We start from the raw sequence: 25,056 nt of genomic DNA, 5'->3' as shown, positions 1-25,056 counted from the left end.
TATATAGGTACACGTATACATGTAGTATACACACAAATATGTACATAATATGTAGGAGGGATGTGGTTTGTGTGTGTGTGTTTATGTGTGTGTGTGTGTGTGTGTGTTGATAAGGATTTTGCTTTGATTCCATATCTTAGTATAATGTAGGCTCTCAGTAAGTAGGTAATGAGTGAACCACATTTCAAAATTTAGTATTAAATTTCAACTGGAAAATCTTTATATATTCTTGAAAATAAACTATTCAACTTCACTAAGTTGATATTTCAGTTATATTCAAATATAAACTTTTCCTTTGAATCGTATGCCCAAGTCTTTACCATTTTCTTGAGATGAATTTTTGCATTTTTTTACCCTATATTGAAAATTTACTAGTGCTTAACAGCCCCTAATGAATTTTACTCTCCATTAATTAAAACAGATATCTTCCTGTCATATATTATTATCTGAATTTTGGATTCGGTATATTTCCCTTTAGCTCTAATTTAAAATAATAGGAATGATGTTCTTCAAAGAAGTATATCCACTGAAATATAAAATAAAACCTAAATATATTTTCAATTCACTGCACAACAAGGACTATCTACTACCTATTATATAATCTAAGTTATAATACATCATAACAGGACGTTCCTTTCTTTTAACTTCAAGGCAATCTACCATGAACAACCATCCTTCAAACTGTCCTTCATATGTTCTTTTTCACAGGATGTTATAAATAGACCATAATATTGTGAAATTCTCACTTAGGTAAATTTTTTTAAAACTTTAGTGTGGCAAATGGCCACTAGTGTGGCAAAATGGAAAAACTGTATGAAACAAAAATTATATAAAATGACAAATGTTATTATTTATTCAAAAAAATAAATTAAAAAGCATGCTCCCAGATACTGCTCTAGGAACTCGGAATAACAAATAAGGCAGTTATGATCCATGTTCTAATGGAAATTAGTCTACTCTATTAATAGGAATGTGACATTATTTACAAAATGACACAACACTTTTATCCACATTCCATCTCTTAAAATAATTTTTTAACATTTATTTACTTTTGAGAAACAGAGACAGAGTGCAAGCGGCAGAGGAGCAGAGAGAGAAGGAGACACAGAATCCAAAGCAGGCTCCAGACTCTGAGCAAGCTGTCAGCACAGAGCCCGCCCAATGTGGGGCTTGAACCCACAAAATGTGAGATCATGACCTGAGCCAAAGTCGGACACTGAACCGACTGAGCCACCTAGGTGCCCCTCTACATTCCATCTTGAAATACAGGTATTTTAAATTAGCAAAAACATTCACAGTTTACCTAGAATGAAATGGCTATAAATATACTACTAATTATATACTGACTGTACTAACTACAAATTAAGATATAAATAAGGTATCTTCCAGCTTCATAATTTTATGTGTTAGTGATTCTACATGATCTCAAATTCTTGCCTCAGCACCTGGAGACCAGGGTACGGATCAATAGTGACCTCCCTGTCTACCCTTCTGTCATCAAAATGTGAGGATACTATCTTTGCTAAATACCAAGGAATCTTATAAATCTCTCTGAACAATTGCACACACACCATCTAGTTTCACTTCTCTCATTTTTAGTTTGTTTTTAATCCTCACAATGTCTTCCTTTAATGCTAATAAACTTGCAACTTCCTCAAAACTGTTCAACTACTGGAAAAACAAACACCCTCAGAGAATCCCACTGACTGCCTTCTCTGTGTCTAAACATGAAAGACTGAAGGATGCCAGAGAAATTCACTTCCCCAGACTGGATCAGGCCTGACACACACAGTTGTGCGTGTTGCTTAAAATTCTAGAGTGCCGCGAGTCACAACCATCACCACTCTCCAAAGCATTTTCACTGGAATGAAAATCCATCACCACTCTCCAAAGCATTTCCCCCACTGGAATGGGAATAATTCCATGATCTCCAAGCTTAATTGTGTCCTTAAGCATGTTCCACTGTCCTACTTCTCAAATGAGCTTTCTCACTCAACTTTATGCAAACCTAAGAGCAATGGGAAAACATTGCATGGTATCAGAAAGGGGAGTAATACAATCAAATTTCCATTTTAGAAAATTCTCTAAATGGATAAAACAGGCCACTGGAGAGACTCAAGACTGAAGACTACTGCGGTAGTTCACGTGAAGGATGTTTGCTTGAATCTAGACAGGAACAATGAGCATGAAGAAAAGGGCCAGATCTAAAGTAGGACACAAAGTCCTCTGCTGTGACCTAAGAGCTGAAGCTGATATGGCTAGAGAATTTTTTCCCTTGCCCCTTAGAAAGTTATCTTTTAGTAGAATGTCACAGAAAATTTTAAAAAGTTAACGAATAAAAAGTACAAAACAAAATAGCAAAACAAACAAACAAACAAAAAACCCAAAAAACAAAACCCAAACCCAAACCCTACCTCAGAAAGTGAATAGTGTTTTTAACACAGAAAAAGTAAGTTAAGGGACATGGATCGGAAGGTAGGGGATAGGAGTTATACAATGAAATATCCTTAACAGATGAAGCCTTCTGGAGAACATACGATTTTAGCAAGGCCTTGACAGCAGGGAGCGAATGAACCACATGCGTAGCGGGGACGGGACGAATACCCCAGTAGAGGGACAGGAGGCAACACAGAACCTAAGCAGGCACTTACCCTGAGTCTGGAGAAGCAACCCGCACGACAGCAGTGTGGAGTAGATTGCCTGCGGGGCCCCAAGGCTGTGTTCTCAGTGCTGGGTGCCCACCGCCCCTGACCGCCTCTTACGCGTGGCGGACAATAGCCGGCAAGTGCCAGTTAGAAACGCACCCACCTTTGACCTCCATCCGGGTACCGGGGCCCTGAAATCCCGCCCCAGGGCCTGAGCCGCTTCCGCTGGCTGGCTTCGGGGCAACGTTCCCTTCAATCCTAGAATCTGTGAGGTGAGTCTGTCCCGGGAAATGCTGAGGGAGGTGACTAGAGGAGTCGGAGGTGGGCCTGGGGTCCACGCCTGTCCCTGCATTACTGATGGAGCTGAGGTGGGGAAGAGAAGGCGCGCACATTGGGCTCCTCAGGACGTGGCCTCCCCTTAAGAAGGAAACAGGTGCGGCGTGAGCGGTGCAAACGAGATGAATTCAGAGGGGGAAATTGGGGGCCTGGTCTTGTGCTTTGTAGACTCTTAAAGGATTTTGGCTTTACGTAGAGAAAAATGGAACCTGCTGCAGTTCTGAGCAGGGAAGTCACGCTATCAGTCTAGTTTCAGTTTAGTAAGGCTCTGGTTTTTGTGAGGAGACCAAGACGTAGGGTATCACTTATAAATAGGGACATGCAGGGGCGCCTGGGTGGCTCAGTCGGTTAAGCACCCGGCTTCGGCTCAGGTCATGATCTCACTGTCCATGAGTTTGAGCCCCGCATCAGGCTCTGTGCTGACATTGCAGAGCCTGGAGCCTGCTTCTGATTCTGTGTCTCCCTCTCTCTCTACCCCTCCCCTGCTCATGCTCTGCCTCTCTCTGTCTCAAAAATAAATAAAAACATTTAAAAGAAATTTTAAATAAATAAATAAAGACATGCATTGCAAGAATTAAGGGGCATGCTGGTGGCTTGACCCGGAATAGCAGTAATGAAGGTGGTAAGAAAGGGATTCTGGAACTAGATATTTATATTTATATATATTGTTGGGATGATACAAATAAAGCTTGTATAAATATTCGTATACATGTTTCTTCATGAACGGTGAGTTTTCATTTCCCTGCTATGAATGACCAGGGGTGAAGTTTCTGAGTAGTATGGTAGTTACATGTTTAGTTTTATGAAAACTGCACACCTTTTTGGGAGTGGCTGTCCCATTTTGCATTCCCATCAGCAATGTATGAGTGATGGCAATATTTTTTTTTAATTTTTTTTTAAACGTTTATTTATTTTTGGGACAGAGAGAGACAAAGCATGAACGGGGGAGGGGCAGAGAGAGAGGGAGACACAGAATCGGAAGCAGGCTCCAGGCTCTGAGCCATCAGCCCAGAGCCCGACGCGGGGCTCGAACTCACGGACCGCGAGATCGTGACCTGGCTGAAGTCGGACGCTTAACCGACTGCGCCACCCAGGCGCGCCAATATTTTTTTTATTTTAGGCATTCTCGTAAGTGATATCTCATTATGGTTTCAATTTGCACATCCCAAATGATGTTGAACATGCTTGTGCTTATTTGTCATCTGTATATCCTTATCAGTGAAAGGTCTCTTATTTCTTGGCCATTTTCTAATGTTATTTTTTTATTGTTGACTTTTGAGACTTCTTTATACATTCTGAATATTCATGTTTTGTTGGATGTGCCCTATGAAATTTTTTTTCTCCCACCTTGTAGCTTGTCTTTCCATCCTCAAAACAGGATCTTTCATAGAGCAAAAGTTTTTATTTTTCTTTTATGGATGGTGCTTTTAGTGTCGAATCTAAGACCAAATCGCCTAGCTTCACATCCTAAAGGTATTCTTCTATTTTTCTTTCCTTCAATACTTATGTTTAAGTCTATAATTCATTTTAAGTTAACCTTTGTATAAAGTATCAGAATCTTTTTTCTCCCTTATGTAAGTCCAGTTGGTCCAGGACCATTTGTGAGGAAGGCTGTGCTGTCTCCATTGGACTACTTTTCCACCTTTTCAAAACTCATTTGGGCATATTTATGTGGGTTTATATCTGGGTTCTTTATTCTAACCCATTGATCTATGTATTTATTCTTCCACCAATACCATACAGTCTTGATTACCATAACTGTATAACAATTCTTAAAAAATGTATTATATATATGTATATATATACACATACATGCGTATATACATATATGTCTTAAAATTGGTAGACTGCTCTTACCTTATTGTTGTTTTTTAAAATTAATTTAGGGGCCCTCATTTCTTTTTATTTCCGTATAGATTTTAGAATAAGCTTGTGTATTTCTACCGAAAAATCTTACTGGGATTTTGATGGGAATTACATTAAAACTGTTGTTTATCAATTCAGGGAGATTTGACATCTTTACTAGGTTGAGTTTTCAAATATATGGACCCATTATGTTTGTCTATTTATTTAGATCATCTTCAGTTTCTTTTATCAACTTTCTGTAGTTTTTGAGCATGCAAGTCCAAAACGTATTTTGTTAGATTTACATCTAAGCATTTCATTTTTTGTGCAGTTGTTATTTTATTTTTTTAAATTTTGGTGTCCATGTATTCATTACTAGTAAGGACCTTTGTGGGGTATGTATGTATGTATGTATGTATTTATTTATTTATTTTTAAAAGTTTATTTATTTATTTTGAGAAAGTGAGTGAGTGCGTGCAAGCGGGGCGGGGGGGGGGGGGCGGAGAGAGAGAGGGAGAGAGAAAGAATCCCAACCAGGCCTTGCCCTGTGAGCACATGTAAGTTTCGCATTGTGAGATCATGACCTGAGCTGAAATCAAAAGTCAGATGCTGGGGTGCCTGGTAGCTCAGTTGGTTAAGATTAAACCTCAGACTTTGGCTCAGGTCATGATATCCTGGTCTGAGTTTATGCTCCACATTGGGCTCTGTGCTGACAGAGCAGAGCCTGGAGCCTGCTTAGGATTCTGTGTCTCCCTCTCTCTCCCTCCGCTACCTTGCTCACTTTCTGTCTCTGTCTATGTCTCTCTCTCAAAAATAAACATTAAAATTTTTTTTAGAAGAGCTGGATGCTTAATTGACTGAACCACCCAGGCACCCCTGACTTTTTTTATCTTGTATCTTTCAGCCTTACTGGTCTTGCTTATTAGTTCTATTCTTTTTTTTTTTTTTTTTTGTAGATTCTTTGAATTTTATATGTAGGCAGTGTGCAGATAGGGATAGTTCTGTTTCTTTCTTTCTGATCTGTGTAAGTTTTATTTCCATTTTTTGCCTTATTACACTTCCAGTACTATGATGAACTTCCAGTACTATGTTGAATAAGAGTAGTGAGAGTAGTTGTTCTTGTCTTGTTCTCCATCTGTGGGGGGAATGCATTCAGTATTGCCTATTAAATATACCATTAGCTGTAGTGTTTTTTGTAGATGTTCTTCATCAAGTTTATTCTTATTTTTATCATATATGGGTGTTGAAATTGCCAAAAGATTTTTCTGTGTCAAATGATATGATCATGTGACTTTTCTTTAACCTGTTGATATGGTAAATTGCATTGATTGATGTTCAAATATTGAACCAGCTTGGTATCTCTGGAATGAACCCCAGTTGATTTATGATTTTGTCAAGGTGGCCTGTGACACCGGTGGCAAAGAATTGCACAATGAGTGGAGCAACAAGCAGGACAGAGTTTATTCACTCTTCCAAAGGAGGAGAGGGACCAGACATCCAGAGAAATGTCAGCGCTGAGTTTCTCTTAAGCTGGGCCTTTTAAGGGATTTTGAAGGAAGAGGGTTGCAGCCTTGCCCATGGTGGGGCGTATGGGGAAGAGGTCTACTTTTAGCCAAGTAAAGCAGGAAGTGGCAGGGGCTCTGTCTAGGGCTACACCAGGATGTAGGTTGGGCTCAGGCTAGAGGAGAATATATTTTGTACTTGGGATCTGTTTTCGGAGAATGTAGGGCACTGTGGCCTAGAAAAACAAAGAGGGTCAAGTTCAGACACCTGTGATTTCTGTCTGTAAATGTGACTGGTGGTGGTGGGGGGGGTAGGGGTGGCTTTGAATAGATACCTTTCAGGTATATAACTTTTTAAATATATTATTGAATTCAACTTGACTAATATTTTGTTAAGGACCTTTGCATCTGTATTCATGAAGGATATACATTTGTGGGGCTTTTGTGTGTGTGTGTGTGTGTGTGTGTGTGTGTGTGTGTGTGTGTGTACTGGCCATTTTTGTCTGATTTTGGTATTTGAGTAAGGTTAGTTTCATAAGTCGAATTGGAAAATTTCCCTTTGTCTTCTATTTTCCAAGAGAAATTGTTTTGAATTGGTGCTAATTCTTTAAATATTTTGTAGAGTTCTCCATTGAAACCATATGGACCTGGATATATCTCTTTTGGAGATTTTCAAAATTGTAAACACAATTTCTTTAATAATTATAGGGCTGTTCAAATGACCTGCTTCATATTGGACAAGTGATCATTTAATTTTTTTGAGGAATTGGTCCATTTCTTCCTTGTGTCAAATTTATGTGTGTAAAGTTGTTCACAATATTTTCTTGTTACTCTTTTGATATCTATAGGGTCTATAGTGGTATCTTCTGTTTCATTCCTGATATTGATAATTTGAATGTTTTCTGTTTTTTTTCTTTTTCAGTTTTGCTAGAGGTTTGTCAAATTTATTGATCTTTTAAATGAACTAGCTCTTCATTGAATTTTCTATACTGTTTTTCTCTTCTATATCTTTCTATATCTGCGTTTCTCTTTATTGTGTCCTCACTACTGCTTGCTTTGAGTTTATATTGATCTTCTTTTCTAGAATCTTGAAATTAGACCTAGGTTATTGATTTGTGACTTTTCCTTTTTAACATATGCATTTAGTGCTGATAGTTTCCCACTCAACATTGCTTTAGGTGTGTCTCATAAAATTGATATGCTGTATTTTCATTCAGTACAATGTCTTTTTTAAAAATTTTTTGAGACTTTCTACTTAACTCATGGATTATGGACAATTAATGTTTTAGTTCCCAAGGACATGGAGATTTTCCTATTATCTTTATGTTAATGATTTCTGGCTTTACTCCATTGTTATCAGAGAATACACTTTCTATGACTTGGGTTTTTTTTTTTTTTATTTACATTTGTTTTATTGCCCAGAATATGGTCTATTGTTAGTTGCTGTGGGACATGAAAAGAATGTGTATTCTGCTACTGTTGGGTGGAGTGTTCTATAAGTTTTAATTAGATCCCGTTGTTTGATGTTGTTGAAATCTTCTGTATCCTTGCTGATTTTCTGTCTAGTTGTTCTATCAACTGTTGAGAGAAGACTGTTGAAATCTCTAACTGGCTGTGGATTTGTCTATTTCTTCTTTAAGTTTTACCAATTTTTGCTTCACTTGTTTTGCACCTTTCACTGTGTCTTCTTGGTAGTTGATCATTTTATTATTATATAATGTCCTTCTCTTTCTCTGGTAACTTTCTTTTCTCTGAAGTCTATTTTATTTGGCATTCACATAGCCATTCTTGCTTTCCTTTGATTAATGTTTGTATGATATATATTTTCCACCCTTATTCTTCAAATTTGCCTGTATTATTATGCGTAAAATTAGTATCTTGTAGACAACATACAGTTGAGCTGTGGTTTTTAATCCCGTCTGCTGATCTCTGTCTTGTAATTGCTATATTTAGACCACTTATGCCATTTACATACAAAATAATGATATGTTAAGGCTTGAGTCTGCCTCCCTCCCCCCACTTATGTGCCTTTTTCTTTATTTATTTTTGAGTGTATATTTGTAGAGTTTTTTTCAATTGGATACTATAGGTATTACATTATATATGCATGATTATTACTACATTCAACTGGGGTCATCATTTTATCTGTGCCTGTGACATACAGAAAACTCATTTATTTTCATATCCATTTTATGTCCCTTTTTTTATATTTTTCTTTTTATATCCCTTGTCTTCTCCCATTTATAATATAATTGTTTTAGATATTTCCTCTACAAACATTTGGAACCACAGCAGGCAGTGTTACAATTTTTGCTTTAATAATCAAACATAAATTAGAAAACTCAGGAGGAGAAGGAAAACTTGGTACCTTTATCCTGTAAGATATGATCCATAAGGCTACAAAGTTATCTATGTAGCCTTAACTTTGTTACTCACTAGCAGTGTGATCTCAGACAACTCACATTTTCTCCACTTCCCCAATTGTAAAATGATGGCAGTTTATAGGGCGCCTGGGTGGTTCAGTTGGTTAAGTGTCTGACTTCAGCTCAGGTAATGATCTCACAGTTTGTGAGTTCAAGCCCCAAGTCAGGCTCTGTGCTGACAGCTTGCTCAGAGCCTGCAGGCTTCTCCGGGTTCCATCTCCCTTTCTGTCTGCCCCTCCCCCGCTCATACTCTTTCTCTCTCAAAAATAAATAAACGTTAAAAATTTTTTTAAAAATGATGGCAGTTTGGCAGGTCTATTTTAGATGTCCATTTCAGTTCTAGGGCTTTGTGATTTTATGATTCAGATAAACCAATTAGTGATATAATTGTTTGTGGTAAAACACCAAGGGTCAAACTCCATCACTAAAAGAATGGTTACTCTTTTTTATTACAACCGTACCCAGTTATATTTACCATACTGCTTTACCCTTTCTGACACCTTTGCTTTATGATTCCTGGAAGTCCTCTAATACAGACATTCACAACTCACATTCACAGTTGCCTCTTTGACCTTATTTTCTTTTGGAACTGCTCTATTTCCATGATATTAAACTCAGAATAGTCACTGCTACTCCCTTATTCCTAACATTCCTTATATTGCCCAGTTCCACTAACTTCAAATTTTTCTTCTTCATGTTGTTAAGTCCCATGATTCTAAACACAACAGAAAAGTCATCTAATTACTAATTGAATCCCCTATAAAGTCAAATAAACAATTCAAGAGAAGGCCTCAATTGTACCAGTCAATTCTTTTATTTATTCACAAATAAATATCAGATCTGTAAACATGGTCTCATTTTTAATGATTAATGAAGAAAATTCTTCTTTCCATTCAGTTCTCACTCCATACCATAAAACTTCTTAACTTGTTAGACTGTCATTCAGTGCTTCCATTTCTTATATGTTACTCTAAAGTTTTTGTTTCTGATATCTGCTCACATACCTTCCCTGAAATTGAAACTTCAAAGGTCAAATACTCAGTGCCTTTGAATATAAAATTGAATGACACTTTCTCATTTATCACAAGACCTTTCAGAGATTTTGCCATTTTCAACCACTAGGTGCTTCTCAGTTCCAGGATTTTAATTTTCTACCAGCCATTACATTTCTCCTTCCAGAGTTTTCTATTTTCCTTTTTTTTTTTTCCTTATTGGACTTAATATCTCTGGGGGGATGTCATTAAATAATTACCTGTATACTGATCACTGTCAGATTCTTAACTCCAACCAGGTTTTTAGAACTATATATTTCAATTATATATTTGACCTTCCCACACAAATGTCCTACAGGCCTTTCAAACACGAGATGCCCAAAATGAACTTCTTTTCCCAAGTTAGCTGTTTCTCCTGTAATTACTTTTTTCTGTAAATTTATACCCACCCAGTTATTCTTTAATTTCCGCATTCTTCACTACAAAGTATTTCCAAAAAAAACTTTTAAATATACCGTCTTAATATTTCACATCCCATACTATGTCTGTTGCCATTCCAGAAAAGCGAATCAGGCAAACAAAAAAGGAAAATGAAGAAGCAAACAAATAAGCACAAATGTCCTTAGAGATGCAAAGACAGTCATGATTAATTGGCATTACAGAAGTTAGGGGAGAAGAATGGGGTTCAAAGAAATCTACTATTAAATTGTCCAGTGCTGTGGACAGAAAAATAAGTTAAGGACAGTATATTTTATATTGGTTTTGAGGACTAGGCTATTAGTCACATTTAGAAATGAATGGCAGATTAAGAAGTAAAGACAATGAGTGTTTACTATTCTATTTAAGGCATTTGGCCAATGATCACAGGGATGAGGGAGCAGGAGAACATGGCATTAAAAGCACACCTGGTAGATTCAGTGCCCAACAGTAAGAGAAACCATCTCCCAAGATAGACAAAAGGGAGGTAGACATTTATATCAATAATAACTAGTAAATAATAATAACTATTAGCTTCCAGTTTTAGTACTTGCTTTGTGCCAAGCCCAGTGCTACGTGCTTTACATATACTTTGTCATTTAATAAGTTTTACAAAAATTCTATGTGTAGACTTTTTTATTAGATTAAAACTGTGCCTAAAGCTTCCTAAGTGGTAAAATGGAAAATCACACTACGTTGCTTTTGGCTTCTATTATATACAGCTTCACGTTAGAGATAATGTTTTGTCCATAATAACGTAACAGAAAGTTTTAAAAATCCTGACTTGAAAATTATGATATACATAGGAAATTCCAAATGGAAAATCATTATTTACAAAGAACACTTTCTAAATGTGAAATTAGAGGTTAGGTTTCAGGAATAGAATATCTTGAATGTGATAGCACACTTCACACAATATACTTTTAGGATGCTGCAAAAAATCAGGTTTAACATTTTGTCAGGGCCAGGACTTGGGTGAGGGAAACAAGAGACCTGGTGCAAAATTTAAGGAAGCCCTCACTCTTAAGGTCATGCAAGTGCAGGGTCACCATCCTCACTGGACGGTGAGTGCTTCCTTACATTTTGTGCCTTAGGCACTTTGCTTGTCTCAACCTAGTCTTGGTCCTACCATTTGTCAAATTTAATAATATGCTTTAAAAATCTTATGAAAAATAATGCAGCATAGAAATTAGAAACAACAGTTAAGGCAGAAGAATGTTTTATGTTCATAGACTCTAAGACTATATTGCTTCATCATCAAGTTGTGTATAGTATAAATTATTTAAAATATTAATTATTCAAGGTGAGAATGGTTAAATAAATCAGAACATATATAGTATATTATATAGCCATTAAAAGTGTATTTAAGTGATTTTAATGACATTACAAAAGTAGGGGGCGCCTGGGTGGCGCAGTCGGTTAAGCGTCCGACTTCAGCCAGGTCACGATCTCACGGTCCGTGAGTTCGAGCCCTGCGTCAGGCTCTGGGCTGATGGCTCAGAGCCTGGAGCCTGTTTCCGATTCTGTGTCTCCCTCTCTCTCTGCCCCTCCCCCGTTCATGCTCTGTCTCTCTCTGTCCCAAAAATAAATAAAAAAACGTTGAAAAAAATTAAAAAAAAAAACAAAACAAAAGTAGCATGTATAATATTAGGCAAAAAATATGGAAGTTCTAAAGAGAGTTTATTATCTGATCCAATTTATGTAATACACATCCATATAAAAATGTATAGGTATGGGGGTGCCTGGGTGACTCAGCCGGTTAAGCATCTGACTTCAGCTCAGGTCATGATCTCGTGGTTCATGAGTTCAAGCCCCGTGTCAGGCTCTGTGCTGACAGCTCAGAGCCTGGAGCCTGCTTCTGATTCTGTGTCTCCCTCTCTCTCTGTCCCTCCCCTGCTCATGCTCTGTCTCTCTCTGTCTCAAACATAAATAAAACATTTAAAAAAATTTAAAAAAAGATGTATAGGTATGTACACGTTTAAGAAAAAACAGAAGGAAATATATCAAAATATAAGTACTTAATTTTAGTTTGTAATCTTAGTAGTTATTTAAATATTTCACTTTATATTTTTCTATATTTCAAAATTTTTCTTTAATAATTCTAGATTCAGAAGAAAAAATAACTTTAAAATCATGTGTTTATTAAACATCTGCTTTGTTCCAAATGTAAAATATCTGGGAATTAAAAGATAGATTTAAAAAATTGTCCTTGCCTTCTTCAAATCCCACTCTTTATTCAAGGACACAAATCTCACACACACACACACACACACACACACACACACACACAATTACTTGTGGTGTAATATAGTAGATTCTGTGCTATAGTGCAGAAAAACTGTCAGTGTGATAGCAAAATATGTTTGGTCCTTAACAAAATAGTTAATTTTGTGAGAAAATAAAATGAATTGTATGGAATTGCTAAACCCAAAGGATATTTCACTCTTTTTTCTTCTAAGTCATTTTCCATGAGAAACAGTATTCACCTCTAGAAAGTGATCAGTCGATGCCTAAACTTTATGTGTGGTTCTCCATGCAGCAATGAAATGATTGATGAAAAAGAGGTACTAATGGATTGAACATTTAGTTAGTAATCATTGTAAAGTTATCGCTGCCCATTGAAAGGATATAACCTTTATTCTCTTTCATTTCTGTGCCTGTTTTAAGAGAAGTCGCAAATAAATTCTGACGTGTTTTGCTGAGCATGAATTCATGTTTATATATGAACATTGTATCTTTTAGGCTTTGTATATTATATGCTTTGATAATAAACTCAAATCTAAGTGTATTTTCCGTGCTAATACTGCAAAATGCAGTAACAGATGTTTTCAGTTACTATGAAGCCATTAATTTATCTTACTTTGATAGGATGATTAATCTGCTTTATTTGACCTTAATAGTTTGACATGTTTTGTACCTAAGTTTTTACTATCTTTCAGCAATACCTATTATTTTACCTTACTCCATATGCAATGATAAATGGAAGATTTCTTTGGTGTGACAGCTCTTTTTACTACTTAGTTTCCATGTTTAATTATTCCTAATACTTTCAACAAATACCAGGATGCCATATTTAAAAGCCAAGTACTTTTCTTCTCTGTCTCTTTCCTTCTGTAGTTGCCCGTAATTATCTAACTAGCTACTTAAAAATTACATTTCACAGGCAAAATAATTGAGACATTAAAAATATCAGTGACTGCCAAGGACTGAGGGTGGGAGGATGAAGGATGAAAAAGTGAAGCACAGGGCAGTTTTAGGCAGTGAAACTATTCTGTATAATACAATGATGGTGGTTATATAAATTTCCTAGAGCTGCCATATAAATTACTAAAAACAGGGTGGCTTAGAACAATGTAAATTTATTTTCTCAGTTCTGGAGGCTAGACCTCTGAGATCTAAGTGTTGTCAGGGTTAGATCCTTTGGAGAGCATAAATATGAGAAATTTATGCCATGCCTCTCTCCTAGCTTCTGGTGGTTTGCTAGCAATCTTTGCATTCTTTGGCTTGTAGATGCATCACTTTGGTCTCTTCCTCATCTTGATGTGGTGTCTCCTATGTGTGTCTCTGTATCCAAACTTCTTTCTATGGCACTAGTCATATTGGACTAGGGGCCACCCAATGACCTTATTTTATTTAGTATTTCTGTAAGATTATATCTCAAATAAGGTTACATTGTGAGGTTCAGGGGGTGGGTAGGACTCAAACATATATTTTGGGGGGTGGTACACAATTAAATCCATAACAGTGGATATGTTATGCATTTGTCAGAACCCATGGAACTTTACAGCACCAAGACTGAACTTAAGTATGCAAATTAAAAATATATATATTTAGGAAATCAGGAGGTCCTAGGAGGCCCCTTCAGCCTCCCACTGAAGGGGGTGGGGCAGAAGGTACTGACCTAGGTAACTTTGGAAATGAATGGAGTTTGTAAGACTAAAGGCAAAAAGAACTGCACATAAACAGTGTACTAAAGTTTTTTTTTTCCACAGAGGTACAGGTTAGCAATCTTACATTGCTGTACATGTGTACTAGAATTCAATAAGTAAATGTGTAGTGGATAGTGGGAACCAGGTTTATCACTGTTGGAGTGGGAATTTACAAATAGAAAAGGGAAAGACACTAGGGTTATTTATGGGGTAATGGATTAGAGTTGGAGGCATCGGTAACTGAGTTAACCAATGGATACATATAGAAATACTCATAGATACGTGTATGTACAGGGGTTAGTATACAAAGGTATATTTATTTGCTCTATCAATTAGGAGTGCCTAAAAGAAATGACATCCCAGGAGCAATGAACACAACTAGACCCCAGATATTGGTTTCTAATACCATTTACCATTAAAAGGAATGAGGGCTCCTTGCAGAAATGACTGATTCTCAGACTAGGACTGTGGCAGGAAATAAACAAGTTGAGCCTCTAGTAGTAGAATTCTTATAGTGTTAGAAAGTTAGGAAGTGCTAAAAAAAGTCACCTTAATGAGGGCAAATCAAGGGGTACAGGAACCAAGTGAAAGATCTGAGCAAATAAAGTACTGAGTTCAAGCCCCATGTCAGGCTCTGTGCTGACAGCTCAAAGCCTGGAGCCTGCTTCTGATTGTGTGTCTCCCTCTCTCTCTGCTCCTCGCCCACTTTTATTCTGTCTCTTTCTCTCTCAAAAATAATTAAAAACATTTTTTAAAAAGTATAAAATAAATATCCATGATTCTATACTGATATAAACAAACATTGATTAAATTAATAAATGGGCAGGGGCAAATCTCCTGTGAAGAATAATTTCAAACAAATTTTGTAGAAACTTTACCCTAAAGGAGTGGGAACATAACTCCCCACTCCTTAAGCATAAGCTACACGAAGCTTATGGTATAGAAAAGGGGAAATAAAGTTACAGTGGAGAAAACTGGCAGTACTTCAGCTAGGTGATCAAAAGCAATATCAACAACCATAAACAAAAACAAACTAAGAGAAGTAAATAACTAACAAGAACTAAAATTAAAAAAAAAACCATCATAAATCATGTTGATTGTATGTACCCTCGATATGGTGAGATGAACATAGCACTTTATCTCTGTGATCTTCTTCCCAAAAATCCATTAAAAAATTACATTTCAGTTTGCAAATGTAAGCAGATTCTACTCCATCTCTAATTAGTAAACGTATTAATAACAATTTTTGAAATGTAAATAAGACTTAGAATATATTATAGACTAAATGTTTGTGCCTCCTCTCCAAATTCATATGTTGAAACCCTAATTCCTAATGTGATGTTATTTAGAGATGGAGGCTTTGGGATGTAATTAGTTTTAGATGAGGTCATAAGGGTAAGTTTTCACAATGGGATTAGTGTCTTTATAAGCAGAGGAAGAAACATATGAGCTCTTTATCTCTTCACTGTGTGAGAACACAGTGAGAAGGCAGCCAGACATCTGCAAGCCAAGAAGAGGGCTCTCACTAGGAAGTGAATCTGTCTGGCACCTTGATCTTGGACTTGCCAGCCTTCAGAACGCTGAGAAATAAATGTTACTTAAGCCATTCAGTCCATATTACTTTGTTATAGCAGCCCAAGCTAACAAAGACAATGATTACAGTGCTTCAGGTACTGTTCTAAGCATTTGACATGTATTTTGTATTCCAATAAAATGATTCATTTATTATTTACAGAATTCTTGTGAGGTTGACTTTATTATGATTCTGTTATGATGCCCTGCCCATTATAGAAGTTGTAGATCTGTCTTTTGAACCCAGGCAGTCTGATCTCAGAGTTTGTGTGCTTAACAACTGTGCAGTGCTGTTTCTTGACTACTTGAGGTCTATAACACGTCAGAAAAAAATGATATTTATAAGTTTATGCATGTGTGTGATATTATATATATGTGTATATATATATATATATATATATATAAAACTATATATAACTATATATGTGTATATATATATATGTATATGTATATATATAGTTGGAGGAAAGTGGGAGTACTCTGAATCTGCTATATATTTAGGACAAAGGATACAGTGCCCAAACAATCATCTTGATGAAACTTTTGCTGATTGGTGGAAAATGGAATTACCAGTTCTTACCAGTAAGAACAAAAATGTTTCAGTGGTCTTCCAAACTCTATAAATCCAGTCTTTGCTCTCTAAATCCAGTGATGGCCATCAAAGTGTTCTTTTCAGTGAATTTCTGCTATTTCCTTAGTAGGGAAAAGCTAATTATATTATACTTCTTTGGAAGATGGAGTTCAGTTCATTCATATATAATGGATCTTTGTTATTCACAGATTCTGTATTTGTGAATTTACTCATTCACTAAAATTTATCTGTAACCCCAAAATTCATGAGGCATCTTCTGGGGTAATTGCTGGACATGTGCAGTGGGGCTAAAAATGTACATATTCCCAATTGAATTCAAACACTGCAACACTGCCTAGATTCACTTCTCATTCAGCGATGACCAGAGGATGGAGATAGTAGGTGGCAGTGTATGTAATACAAGAAGCTCCAGCACTGGCGACAGTTGGATGGAATTTAGATCCCAACTCTGGCACCTGTTAATGGGGCAGCCTCAGACAAGTCACCTAACACATCTGAACCTCTTTTTCTCTTTTGTAAAATGAAGAAATTAGTCTATCAGAATTAGTTGCTTTTAGAATTTAAGATTATAATGTATATGAGAGATGTTTGTGCATAGTGTGCATGTATATATAATACATATACGTATATATGTATTTTCTCTAGGAGCAAAGTTCAATATTTACTAATTTATTATTCCCTACTTATTTATTATGGGAAGGAGTTGAGTACTCACAAGTTAAGTGGGAAAAGCTAATATTTTTAGTAGATTTTTTTTAACCCAAAGTCAAAGGAGATAGAACCCAGCCCTGTCTAGGACTTCTGAACCATAAGGACTGTTTTTCTTCTGATTCCTCTCACTGCTTCCCTACTAGGAAGTAAGATGTGGGGTGGAACAGGCATATCAATAATTCCAGTTTAATCATTCAACCTTTTTTTTTACTATTCTCAATCCAGTTGTCAAAGAAAACCTTTGGAATGTGGCCCTCTTCTCTCTTTTATGGCTTCCAAAATTATCCACAGCCCATAGTTAGTGAAAGTGTGCCTTACACTTTTACTGGCCTCTGGCACTAACTAAAAGAACTTATTTTTATATGGCTAGCTGCCTATGATTTTTATATTAACCATCCCTCTTTCTTACTTAATACACTTGCACTTCTGTTGGGATATCAAATAACACAAACATCTAAGTTAATTTCCCTACTATTTTTCATCTTAGTAGATACTAATGAAATGTGAAGAGAGACACTACAGTCCTTATCCAGTTGCATTCCAGCACAGACTTAAGATATGATGCAGGTTTAATGGAATTTTAATCTATCGTGAGTACAGATAAAAAGAAATTTACAATTTGAGACAGAAAGTATAATACAGGTCAGCTCTATTCTTTCTCTTACTCACCCTAATTTCTAACATTGAAGCGTAGATTTATCAAAATAATTCACTAAAACAAACAAACAAACAAAACAAAAAACTACTGAAATAAACTCCTGTTTCATTTCAGCATGTTTTCTTTGAAACTATTAGTTATGTCATTCCCTTAGGCCAAATTTTAAACACCTTCCCATATCACTTTAGTCTAATCTCAATAGTGTGATCTCTCTTGTACCATCTGAGGAAAGCTCTTCCCATCCCAACACTTTCCAAACCTTAATCTATATCTAAATCAGTGAAATCTTACCCATCTGAAACAAACCATGTTAGTATCTCCCATTAGTTTCATAAAATTTGCCACTATTTCCTCAGCCTTTGCCTCCCCTTCTTGCCCAGCACCATTTCTTAAGTCTTGTACAGTTAGTCAGATTCTTCCCAGATAGAGGTTCCTAAAATTGAGAATAGGCACTGGAGAGTGTGATGCTAAGTGAAATAAGCCATACAGAGAAAGACAGATACCATATGTTTTCACTCTTAAGTGGATCCTGAGAAACTTAACAGAAACCCATGGGGGAGGGGAAGAAAAAAAGAAAAAGAGGTTAGAGAGGGAGAGAGCCAAAGCATAAGAGACTCTTAAAAACTGAGAACAAACTGAGGGTTGATGGGGGGAGGGTGGGTGATGGGTATTGAGGAGGGCACCTTTTGGGATGAGCACTGGGTGTTGTATGGAAACCAATTTGACAGTAAGTTTCATATATAGAAAAAAAATAAAATTGAGAATAGGCAACTATTGGAATAAGGACCACTTATTGCAATATCACTATGAGAACAAGGAAAAGGTAAAGGCCTTCAGGTTTCGATTACAGAACTCTTGTTCTCCATTGAGGGCCAAGGATGACTTGAGTAAACCGACAAAACACTGAAGACATTAAACTACTCCTGTGAGCATTAATTTCTCACAAGGTGTCTCTAGATTCCTGAAAGTTATACTCATGAAAGCTACTCACACCAAGTATTTATAGATGATCACGGGATTGCTCCTGTGTATATCCTTCAATTTTTATTTTTAAAACTTTTTAAATTAAATTTTTAAAGTTTGTTTATTTATTTATTTATTTATTTATTTATTTATTTATTTATTTTGAGAGATACAGAGAGCGAGAGAGCATGTGAGCAGAGGAAGGGCAGAGAGAGAGGAAGAAAGAGAATCCCAAGCAGGTTCTGTACTCTCAGCGTAGAGTCCTATGTGGGACTTGATCCCATTAACCATGAGTTCATGACCTGAGCCAAAATCAAGAGTTAAGTTGTACCCAACTCTATGTGTATGTCCTTGTGCTCCATGTGTGTATCTTTTTATAGAACTTCTAATTAGGGCTCATTAAACACTAATGTTTCCTCAAAACTTCTTTATAGCTTTTTTTTAAATGTTTATTTTGAGAGGGGGAGGGGCACAGAGAGAGGACAATAGAAGATCCAAAGTGGACTCTGCACTGACAGCAGAAAGCCCAATGTGGGGCTTGAACTCAGGAATGGTGAGCTGAGCTGAAGTCGGACGCTGTAACCTACTGAGCCACACAGGCACCCCTCTTTATAGCTTTTCTTATGTCCTCATCCTCAATGTATACTTAAGGGAAACAGAATTTATGATAAAGTTCACATGTGTCCCACTTTCCATGTGCCCCTGAAAAACAAACTGATTTTATAATCATACACTCTCATATTCTTTGTGCTAGTAAAAGTGACATACATTTTACAGCCAATGGAGGTAAATTATCCCACCAAAATGTAAATTTCCCAGGACAATGATTCAAGTTATATAATCTTTTACTTTATCTGTAAGCATACACTGAAAGTTACAAGCATACACTGACAAAAAGTATGAAAGAGACAAACTGAGACAGACAAACTTTCTTTTAGGAAAAGTTTTGGCCTATTAAGACTGACATATACTATCCTGAATAGCCTAATAATCTTTTTAAATCTCCTTTCCTGTACTTTCATATCATTCCTGAGGTCTGACTCAAACAGGAATAATTAAGGTATTGTTTAATGGAATGATGCAAAATGTGCATATTCCCTGTCAACCCCTAGCCTTTTTGTTTTTTTAGTCCTTTTGGTTGCCATAAGAAAATACTATACCTTATAAACAAAAGGAAATTATTTCTTACAGTTCTAAAAGCTGGAAGTCCAAGATCAGGGCACCAGCAGATTTGGTGTTAGGTAAAACCCCACTTCCTGGTTTATGGACCACAGTCTTCTCACTGTCCTCACATGGTGGAAGGGACAAGAAAGTTCACTGCTGTCTGTTTTGTTTTGTTTTTTTTTTAATTTTTTAATGTTTATTTTTGAGAGAGAGAGAGACAGAGACAGAGACAGTATGAGCGGGGTTGGGGCAGAAAGAGAGGAAGACACAGAATCTGAAGCAGGCTTCAGGCTCTGAACTGTCAGCACAGAGCCGGATGCAGGGCTCAAACTCATGAACTGTGATATCATGAGCTGAGATGAAGTTGGACGCTTAAGTGACGGAGCCATCTAGGTGCCCCAACTGCTGTCTGTTTTTGAGTGCACTGATTGCTTTCATGAATTCATGCTCCACCTTCATGGATTAACTTCCAAAGTCTCTACCTATTGATGCTATCACTTGGGCATTAGCATTTAACTTAGAGTTTTGGGGGGACACGAACATTCAGTGTGTAATGCATTCATAAAAATAAGGCCAGCCACATAGTTGATGTATTTTCAGGGTTAAAATAGCAACCCCATCAATATGAACCTTTAAAACCTAGCCTTCACAGTTTTAGTACACTCTTTTAGAGTACAAATACAGAGTGAATCACTTTTATAAATTTTTGGACTCTTCAGTTATGCTAGATAGCAGTGGTTATATTTTTCATTTAGATTTTTCTTAGAAATAAAAACATGTTGATTTGATTTCTTTTTTATACCCTGATGATTAATAAGCCATTGTTAGCAAGTTTCCTGAATAAATATTAAACACTTATGTAAAAATGGAAGTTTCCCCTTTAAATGTATGAATAAAGTATTAGCATGTTTGTGATAAAATATATTTGACAATTTCTCATTAGCATTTCTTCTCCTTAGGAGAGCTATCATATAGTTGAAAAGAGAGTGACATCCATTACCTTATTGCTTTAAAATTGTATCTAAAATGTTCCCTTATGCATTTGTTTTGTGACCATCTCATATGTATTTCAATCTTAAAACAAGTAAAACACATGTTTTAAAACAATTCATTATTTCATCACACCTTTTCTAAACCATAACATAATATTTTATAAATGGCTAGTTTTTTAAGGCAGTAAAATACACTGCTTTAAGAAGCCACACCATTGAAGCTCCTCTCTGCTAAGGGTAAGCAATTAATATAAACTCCTTAAAAAACTTGATTTAAAAAATTTCTATTTGAAAGTTTGGGACATTTCATACCACAAGAGACTCTTAATGATAGAGAACAAACTATGGGTTGATGGAGGAAGGTGGGTAGGAGATGGGCTAGATGGATCATGGGTACTAAGGAGGGAAATTTTGATGAGCACTGGGTGCTGTATGTAAGTGATGAATCACTGAATTCTACTCCCGAAACCAATACTGCATTGTATGTTAACTAAGTAAATTTTAAATTTAAAAAAGGAAAAAACATGCTTTATTGCTAAAAAATGCTAACCACCACCTGAGCTTTCAGCAAGTTGTAATCACTGAGTACAGACCAGTGATTCTATTATTATATAGTATTATAATAGAAAAGATATAATATTATAATTACATATAATTATAATATTTTAATTATAATATATCTTTATATCTTTAATTATTATTATAATATAAATATTATATATTATAACAAATTTAGTATGTGTTATATATTATTATAACAAACAGAATAATAATGAAAAAGTAAGAAATGTTCTAAGAATTACCAAAATGTGACGTGGAGACACAAAGTGAGCAAATGCTCTTGGAAAAATGGCACTGATAGACTTCCTTCATGCAAGGTGGCCACAAACTTTCAATTTGTAAAAACCAAACCAAAACAAAACAAAACACACTATCTGCAAAGTGCAGTAAAGCAAGGGATGCCTGTACTCAGTAATAAAAAGAATAAACTATTTTGATATGCAAGTACAAAAAAAATAAAAAATTTCTACTTGAAATTTCGGGACATTTCATATCATAAAAAATTAATAAATATTAATTATATGGAATTAATCTTTTGTATTGTATTCACTTAATTGCATGTGCAATTAATATGTAAATAATTAATATGTAAATAATTAATGTAAAGGATTAATTATATAGGTAGATTTTGTCAGAACTACATTTGTCAGTTTTTTCCTGACAAATTTGTCAGTGTACATTTGTCACTGTAACGGAACACTGATGAACATACATCTTAAGATATCTCTTTTGCCTTCTCATTAACCTCAAACTCCATTTTGAATGGTAGGGGGAGGAATTCTGTGAAGCTGGATACTGACCAAGTACTTTTGAACATTGTATTAATTCGGGTTTTGGTTTGTTGGTTTTTTTTAAGGAAGGCAAGATCATTTCTTGTTGCTGTCTCACTGAAATGGGAAAAGGGCCTCTGTATTTTTTGATCTTTGTTTTTGTAGGTACATGCAGTATCTGTCTCTTCTCCAATGCCTAATTTTGCCATAAATTTTTCTATGAAGAGACAATTCGTTGCTACTTTGTTTGGGGTATATGGAATTGCCTTCCATCATTCATTTGAAATATATTTTAGAGACAGACTACATTAAAAACGAACTAAATAAAATTTTGCAGAGATTCAGTGCAACCTGGAATATCAAACTAATAAATCGAAATTTTAAAATGTGATGATACAGTGTAGAAAAAGCTTTTAGAACGCATATGTCTACAGAAATCTTGGAAGGTATAACCCCAGATGATAAGATGTAACATGATGATCCACAAAAATAAAGTTTATTAGACAAAATAAATGCTTTTGACAGAAGGACAGATGTATTGATGCAAATATTTAGAAGAACTTAGGGCAAAATAGTTATTTGGAATTCAAAGTTAATAGTTTTAATTTGGTACTTGTATTCTCTTGTGCATACTCAAACACCCATCAGTCAAACACAGTTCATTATTACCGTTAACTACTGCTCAGAATTTGGAGACATCCTTGTGGCTTTAGGGAAGCAGAAGCCAGCCCTAGTTTCAGTTGTGGTGAGAGTGAACTGTTCCCAAGAATTTCCTTTCCGAAGGCCTTTGCATATAGGTTTAAGGATTATGCTTTGACCTCATAACATCTTGATCAAAACACTGTAATAACTGGCAACATTTAGACATGTTGATACTGGTTTGGCATTTCTTTAATCAGTAAATTTATCTCTAGATCTTTTTACTTTTGCTGAATTAAAATTAATTTTATTCTGATTCTTGGTAAATGAGATCCCTCCTGGTGCATTATTTACACCAGTTTCAGGAAGTAGGAAATTTTTATCACACTCCAAGGTCACTTTATGTGGTCAACTGAAGTTCCTTACATCATTTTTACATTTGCTATCATTGGTTTATTCTTATTAGTCAGTTGATTGTTTAGCCTTTTGTTTTCTTCCAAGTATATTTATTTTACACATATATGCACACATGCACCTGCTAGATCTCCTGGCACACTCTCTTTTTTTAAATGTCTATTTGTTTTTGAGAGAAAAAGAGTGAGTGAGGGGCAGAGAGAGAAGGAGACAGAATCTCAAGCAGGCTCCACACTATCAGGGCAGAGCCTGATGTGGGGCTTGAACCCATGAACTGCGAGATCATGATCCAAGCTGAAACCAAGAGTCACACATTCAACTGACTGAGCCACCCAGGCACCCCTGGCACACTCTTTTATATTAGTTCCTTCATTTCAGTCCCATTTTAATTGGCTCATCTGTATAATTTTAATCAAAAACTCAAAACCAATGTTTGGCTTAGTTATGTAATAGCCTCTTACAGTGCTGACTTTAAATTTGTTCCTATGCATATACTGGTAACGGTTGCTATTCCAACATGATTTAAACTGCTCAAGATGGCTTCCTGTTACCAAATCACTATTTTGTGCTTTAGTAGTAAAATATTGATTTGATAGCCTTGCTCTTATAATTTATTACTTCAATAGCTATTGTTTGTGACCACCCACCTGACTAGAATATATGTGTAAGAGTGTATGTACTAAACCACTCTTTTATTTCTATCACAATGTTCCTTCTGTTTCCTCTGATGCAGTTTTTGCTTTTAAAGTCTTAAATTTCTCCATTATATAAACACTCCATAAATATTGCCCAGAATCTTTCAAAGGAAGTGAGCGCATCATTCAGTTGCTGTTGTACAGTTGCACACAATAATAAGTCCAAAACCACAAATCACTTATTTGATGTGAGCTTTTGCATGAAGATTTCATTTTAATATGAAATAATATCTCTGTTTAAAGAGGAATGTTACTTTTCATGTCACTAAATCACTTTACTAATTGTCTTCTAGTAAGTTTTATTAATTCCATTTGCCAAAATAAATTTTTAAAACGTTAAATAAATTACCATGTTCTACCAACTTGATTTCTGTACTTTATCTTTCTTCCTTCTGGTATAACTAAGCCTGTCTACCAAAAGAATGTGTCCTGTGCAAACAGTGACAGGATAGGCTCTTGATTTTTTTCAATCAGAAAATCTTCCTGGGGTGCCTGGGTGGCTCAGTGGGTTGTGTCCAACTCTTGATTTCTGTTCAGGTCATGATCTCAAGGTGGTGAAATAGCCCAGCATGGGGCTCCGTGATGGGTGGCATGGAGCCTGCTTAAGATTCTCTCTCTGCTCCTCCCCCACTCACTCTTACTCTCTCTCTCTCAAAAAAAAAAAAAAAAAAAAAAAAAAGAAAGAAAGGAAGGAAGAAAGAAAGAAAGAAAGAAAATCTTCCTTATTAAATCATAAATACCTATATGATAGGAATTCAAAGTCATTTATCTCCAAATTTCTCTTCCTTTACCCCTGCCTTACCTCCTCCTATGAACGCTTATTACAATGATTTGATGATAGCAGTTTATTATATTTAGGGTGTTGTTATTATAGTTACAAAGCATTATTTTCTGCCAAAGAATTGTGCTAAACAGCAGTATATATATAAATTCCCATCTAATTTTCACAAATTGATACCATTATTACTATTCCTATTTTTCAGTAAGGGAAATTAGTGCTTAAAAAAAAGGTAAAATTATTTGCCCAAGATCACATAACTATTAGGGGGAGTGCTGGGATTCAATAATAGGCATTCTAACTCCAGAGGCCATCTCCTAACCAACAGACTATAACTCCACATTCCCCTGCCTCCCTTGGCCAGTTTCTAACAGGCATTACTTGCTGTTATGCTGTCT

At 35.8% G+C, this 25,056-nt stretch overlaps 1 protein-coding gene and 1 long non-coding RNA gene across 2 annotated transcripts in view; one reads left to right on the top strand and one right to left on the bottom strand.

Moving 5' to 3' along the window:
* The window catches only part of SI (sucrase-isomaltase), a 153,973-nt gene extending 151,300 nt beyond the window's left edge, over positions 1–2,673 (bottom strand). The window contains exon 1 of the mRNA XM_015085747.3: positions 2,652–2,673. The gene's annotated coding sequence lies outside the window, so the exon portion shown is untranslated. The remainder of the gene's footprint in view (positions 1–2,651) is intronic.
* The window catches only part of LOC128315249 (uncharacterized), a 44,335-nt gene continuing 21,410 nt past the window's right edge, over positions 2,132–25,056 (top strand). The window contains exon 1 of the long non-coding RNA XR_008297844.1: positions 2,132–2,917. This is a non-coding gene — a long non-coding RNA (uncharacterized LOC128315249). The remainder of the gene's footprint in view (positions 2,918–25,056) is intronic.

This window comes from Acinonyx jubatus, chromosome C2, assembly GCF_027475565.1.
Source record: "Acinonyx jubatus isolate Ajub_Pintada_27869175 chromosome C2, VMU_Ajub_asm_v1.0, whole genome shotgun sequence".
NCBI classification, from domain to species: domain Eukaryota; kingdom Metazoa; phylum Chordata; class Mammalia; order Carnivora; family Felidae; genus Acinonyx; species Acinonyx jubatus.
The sequence above is the reverse complement of the archived record's forward strand: the minus strand, read 5'-3'. Positions and strand labels throughout refer to the sequence as shown.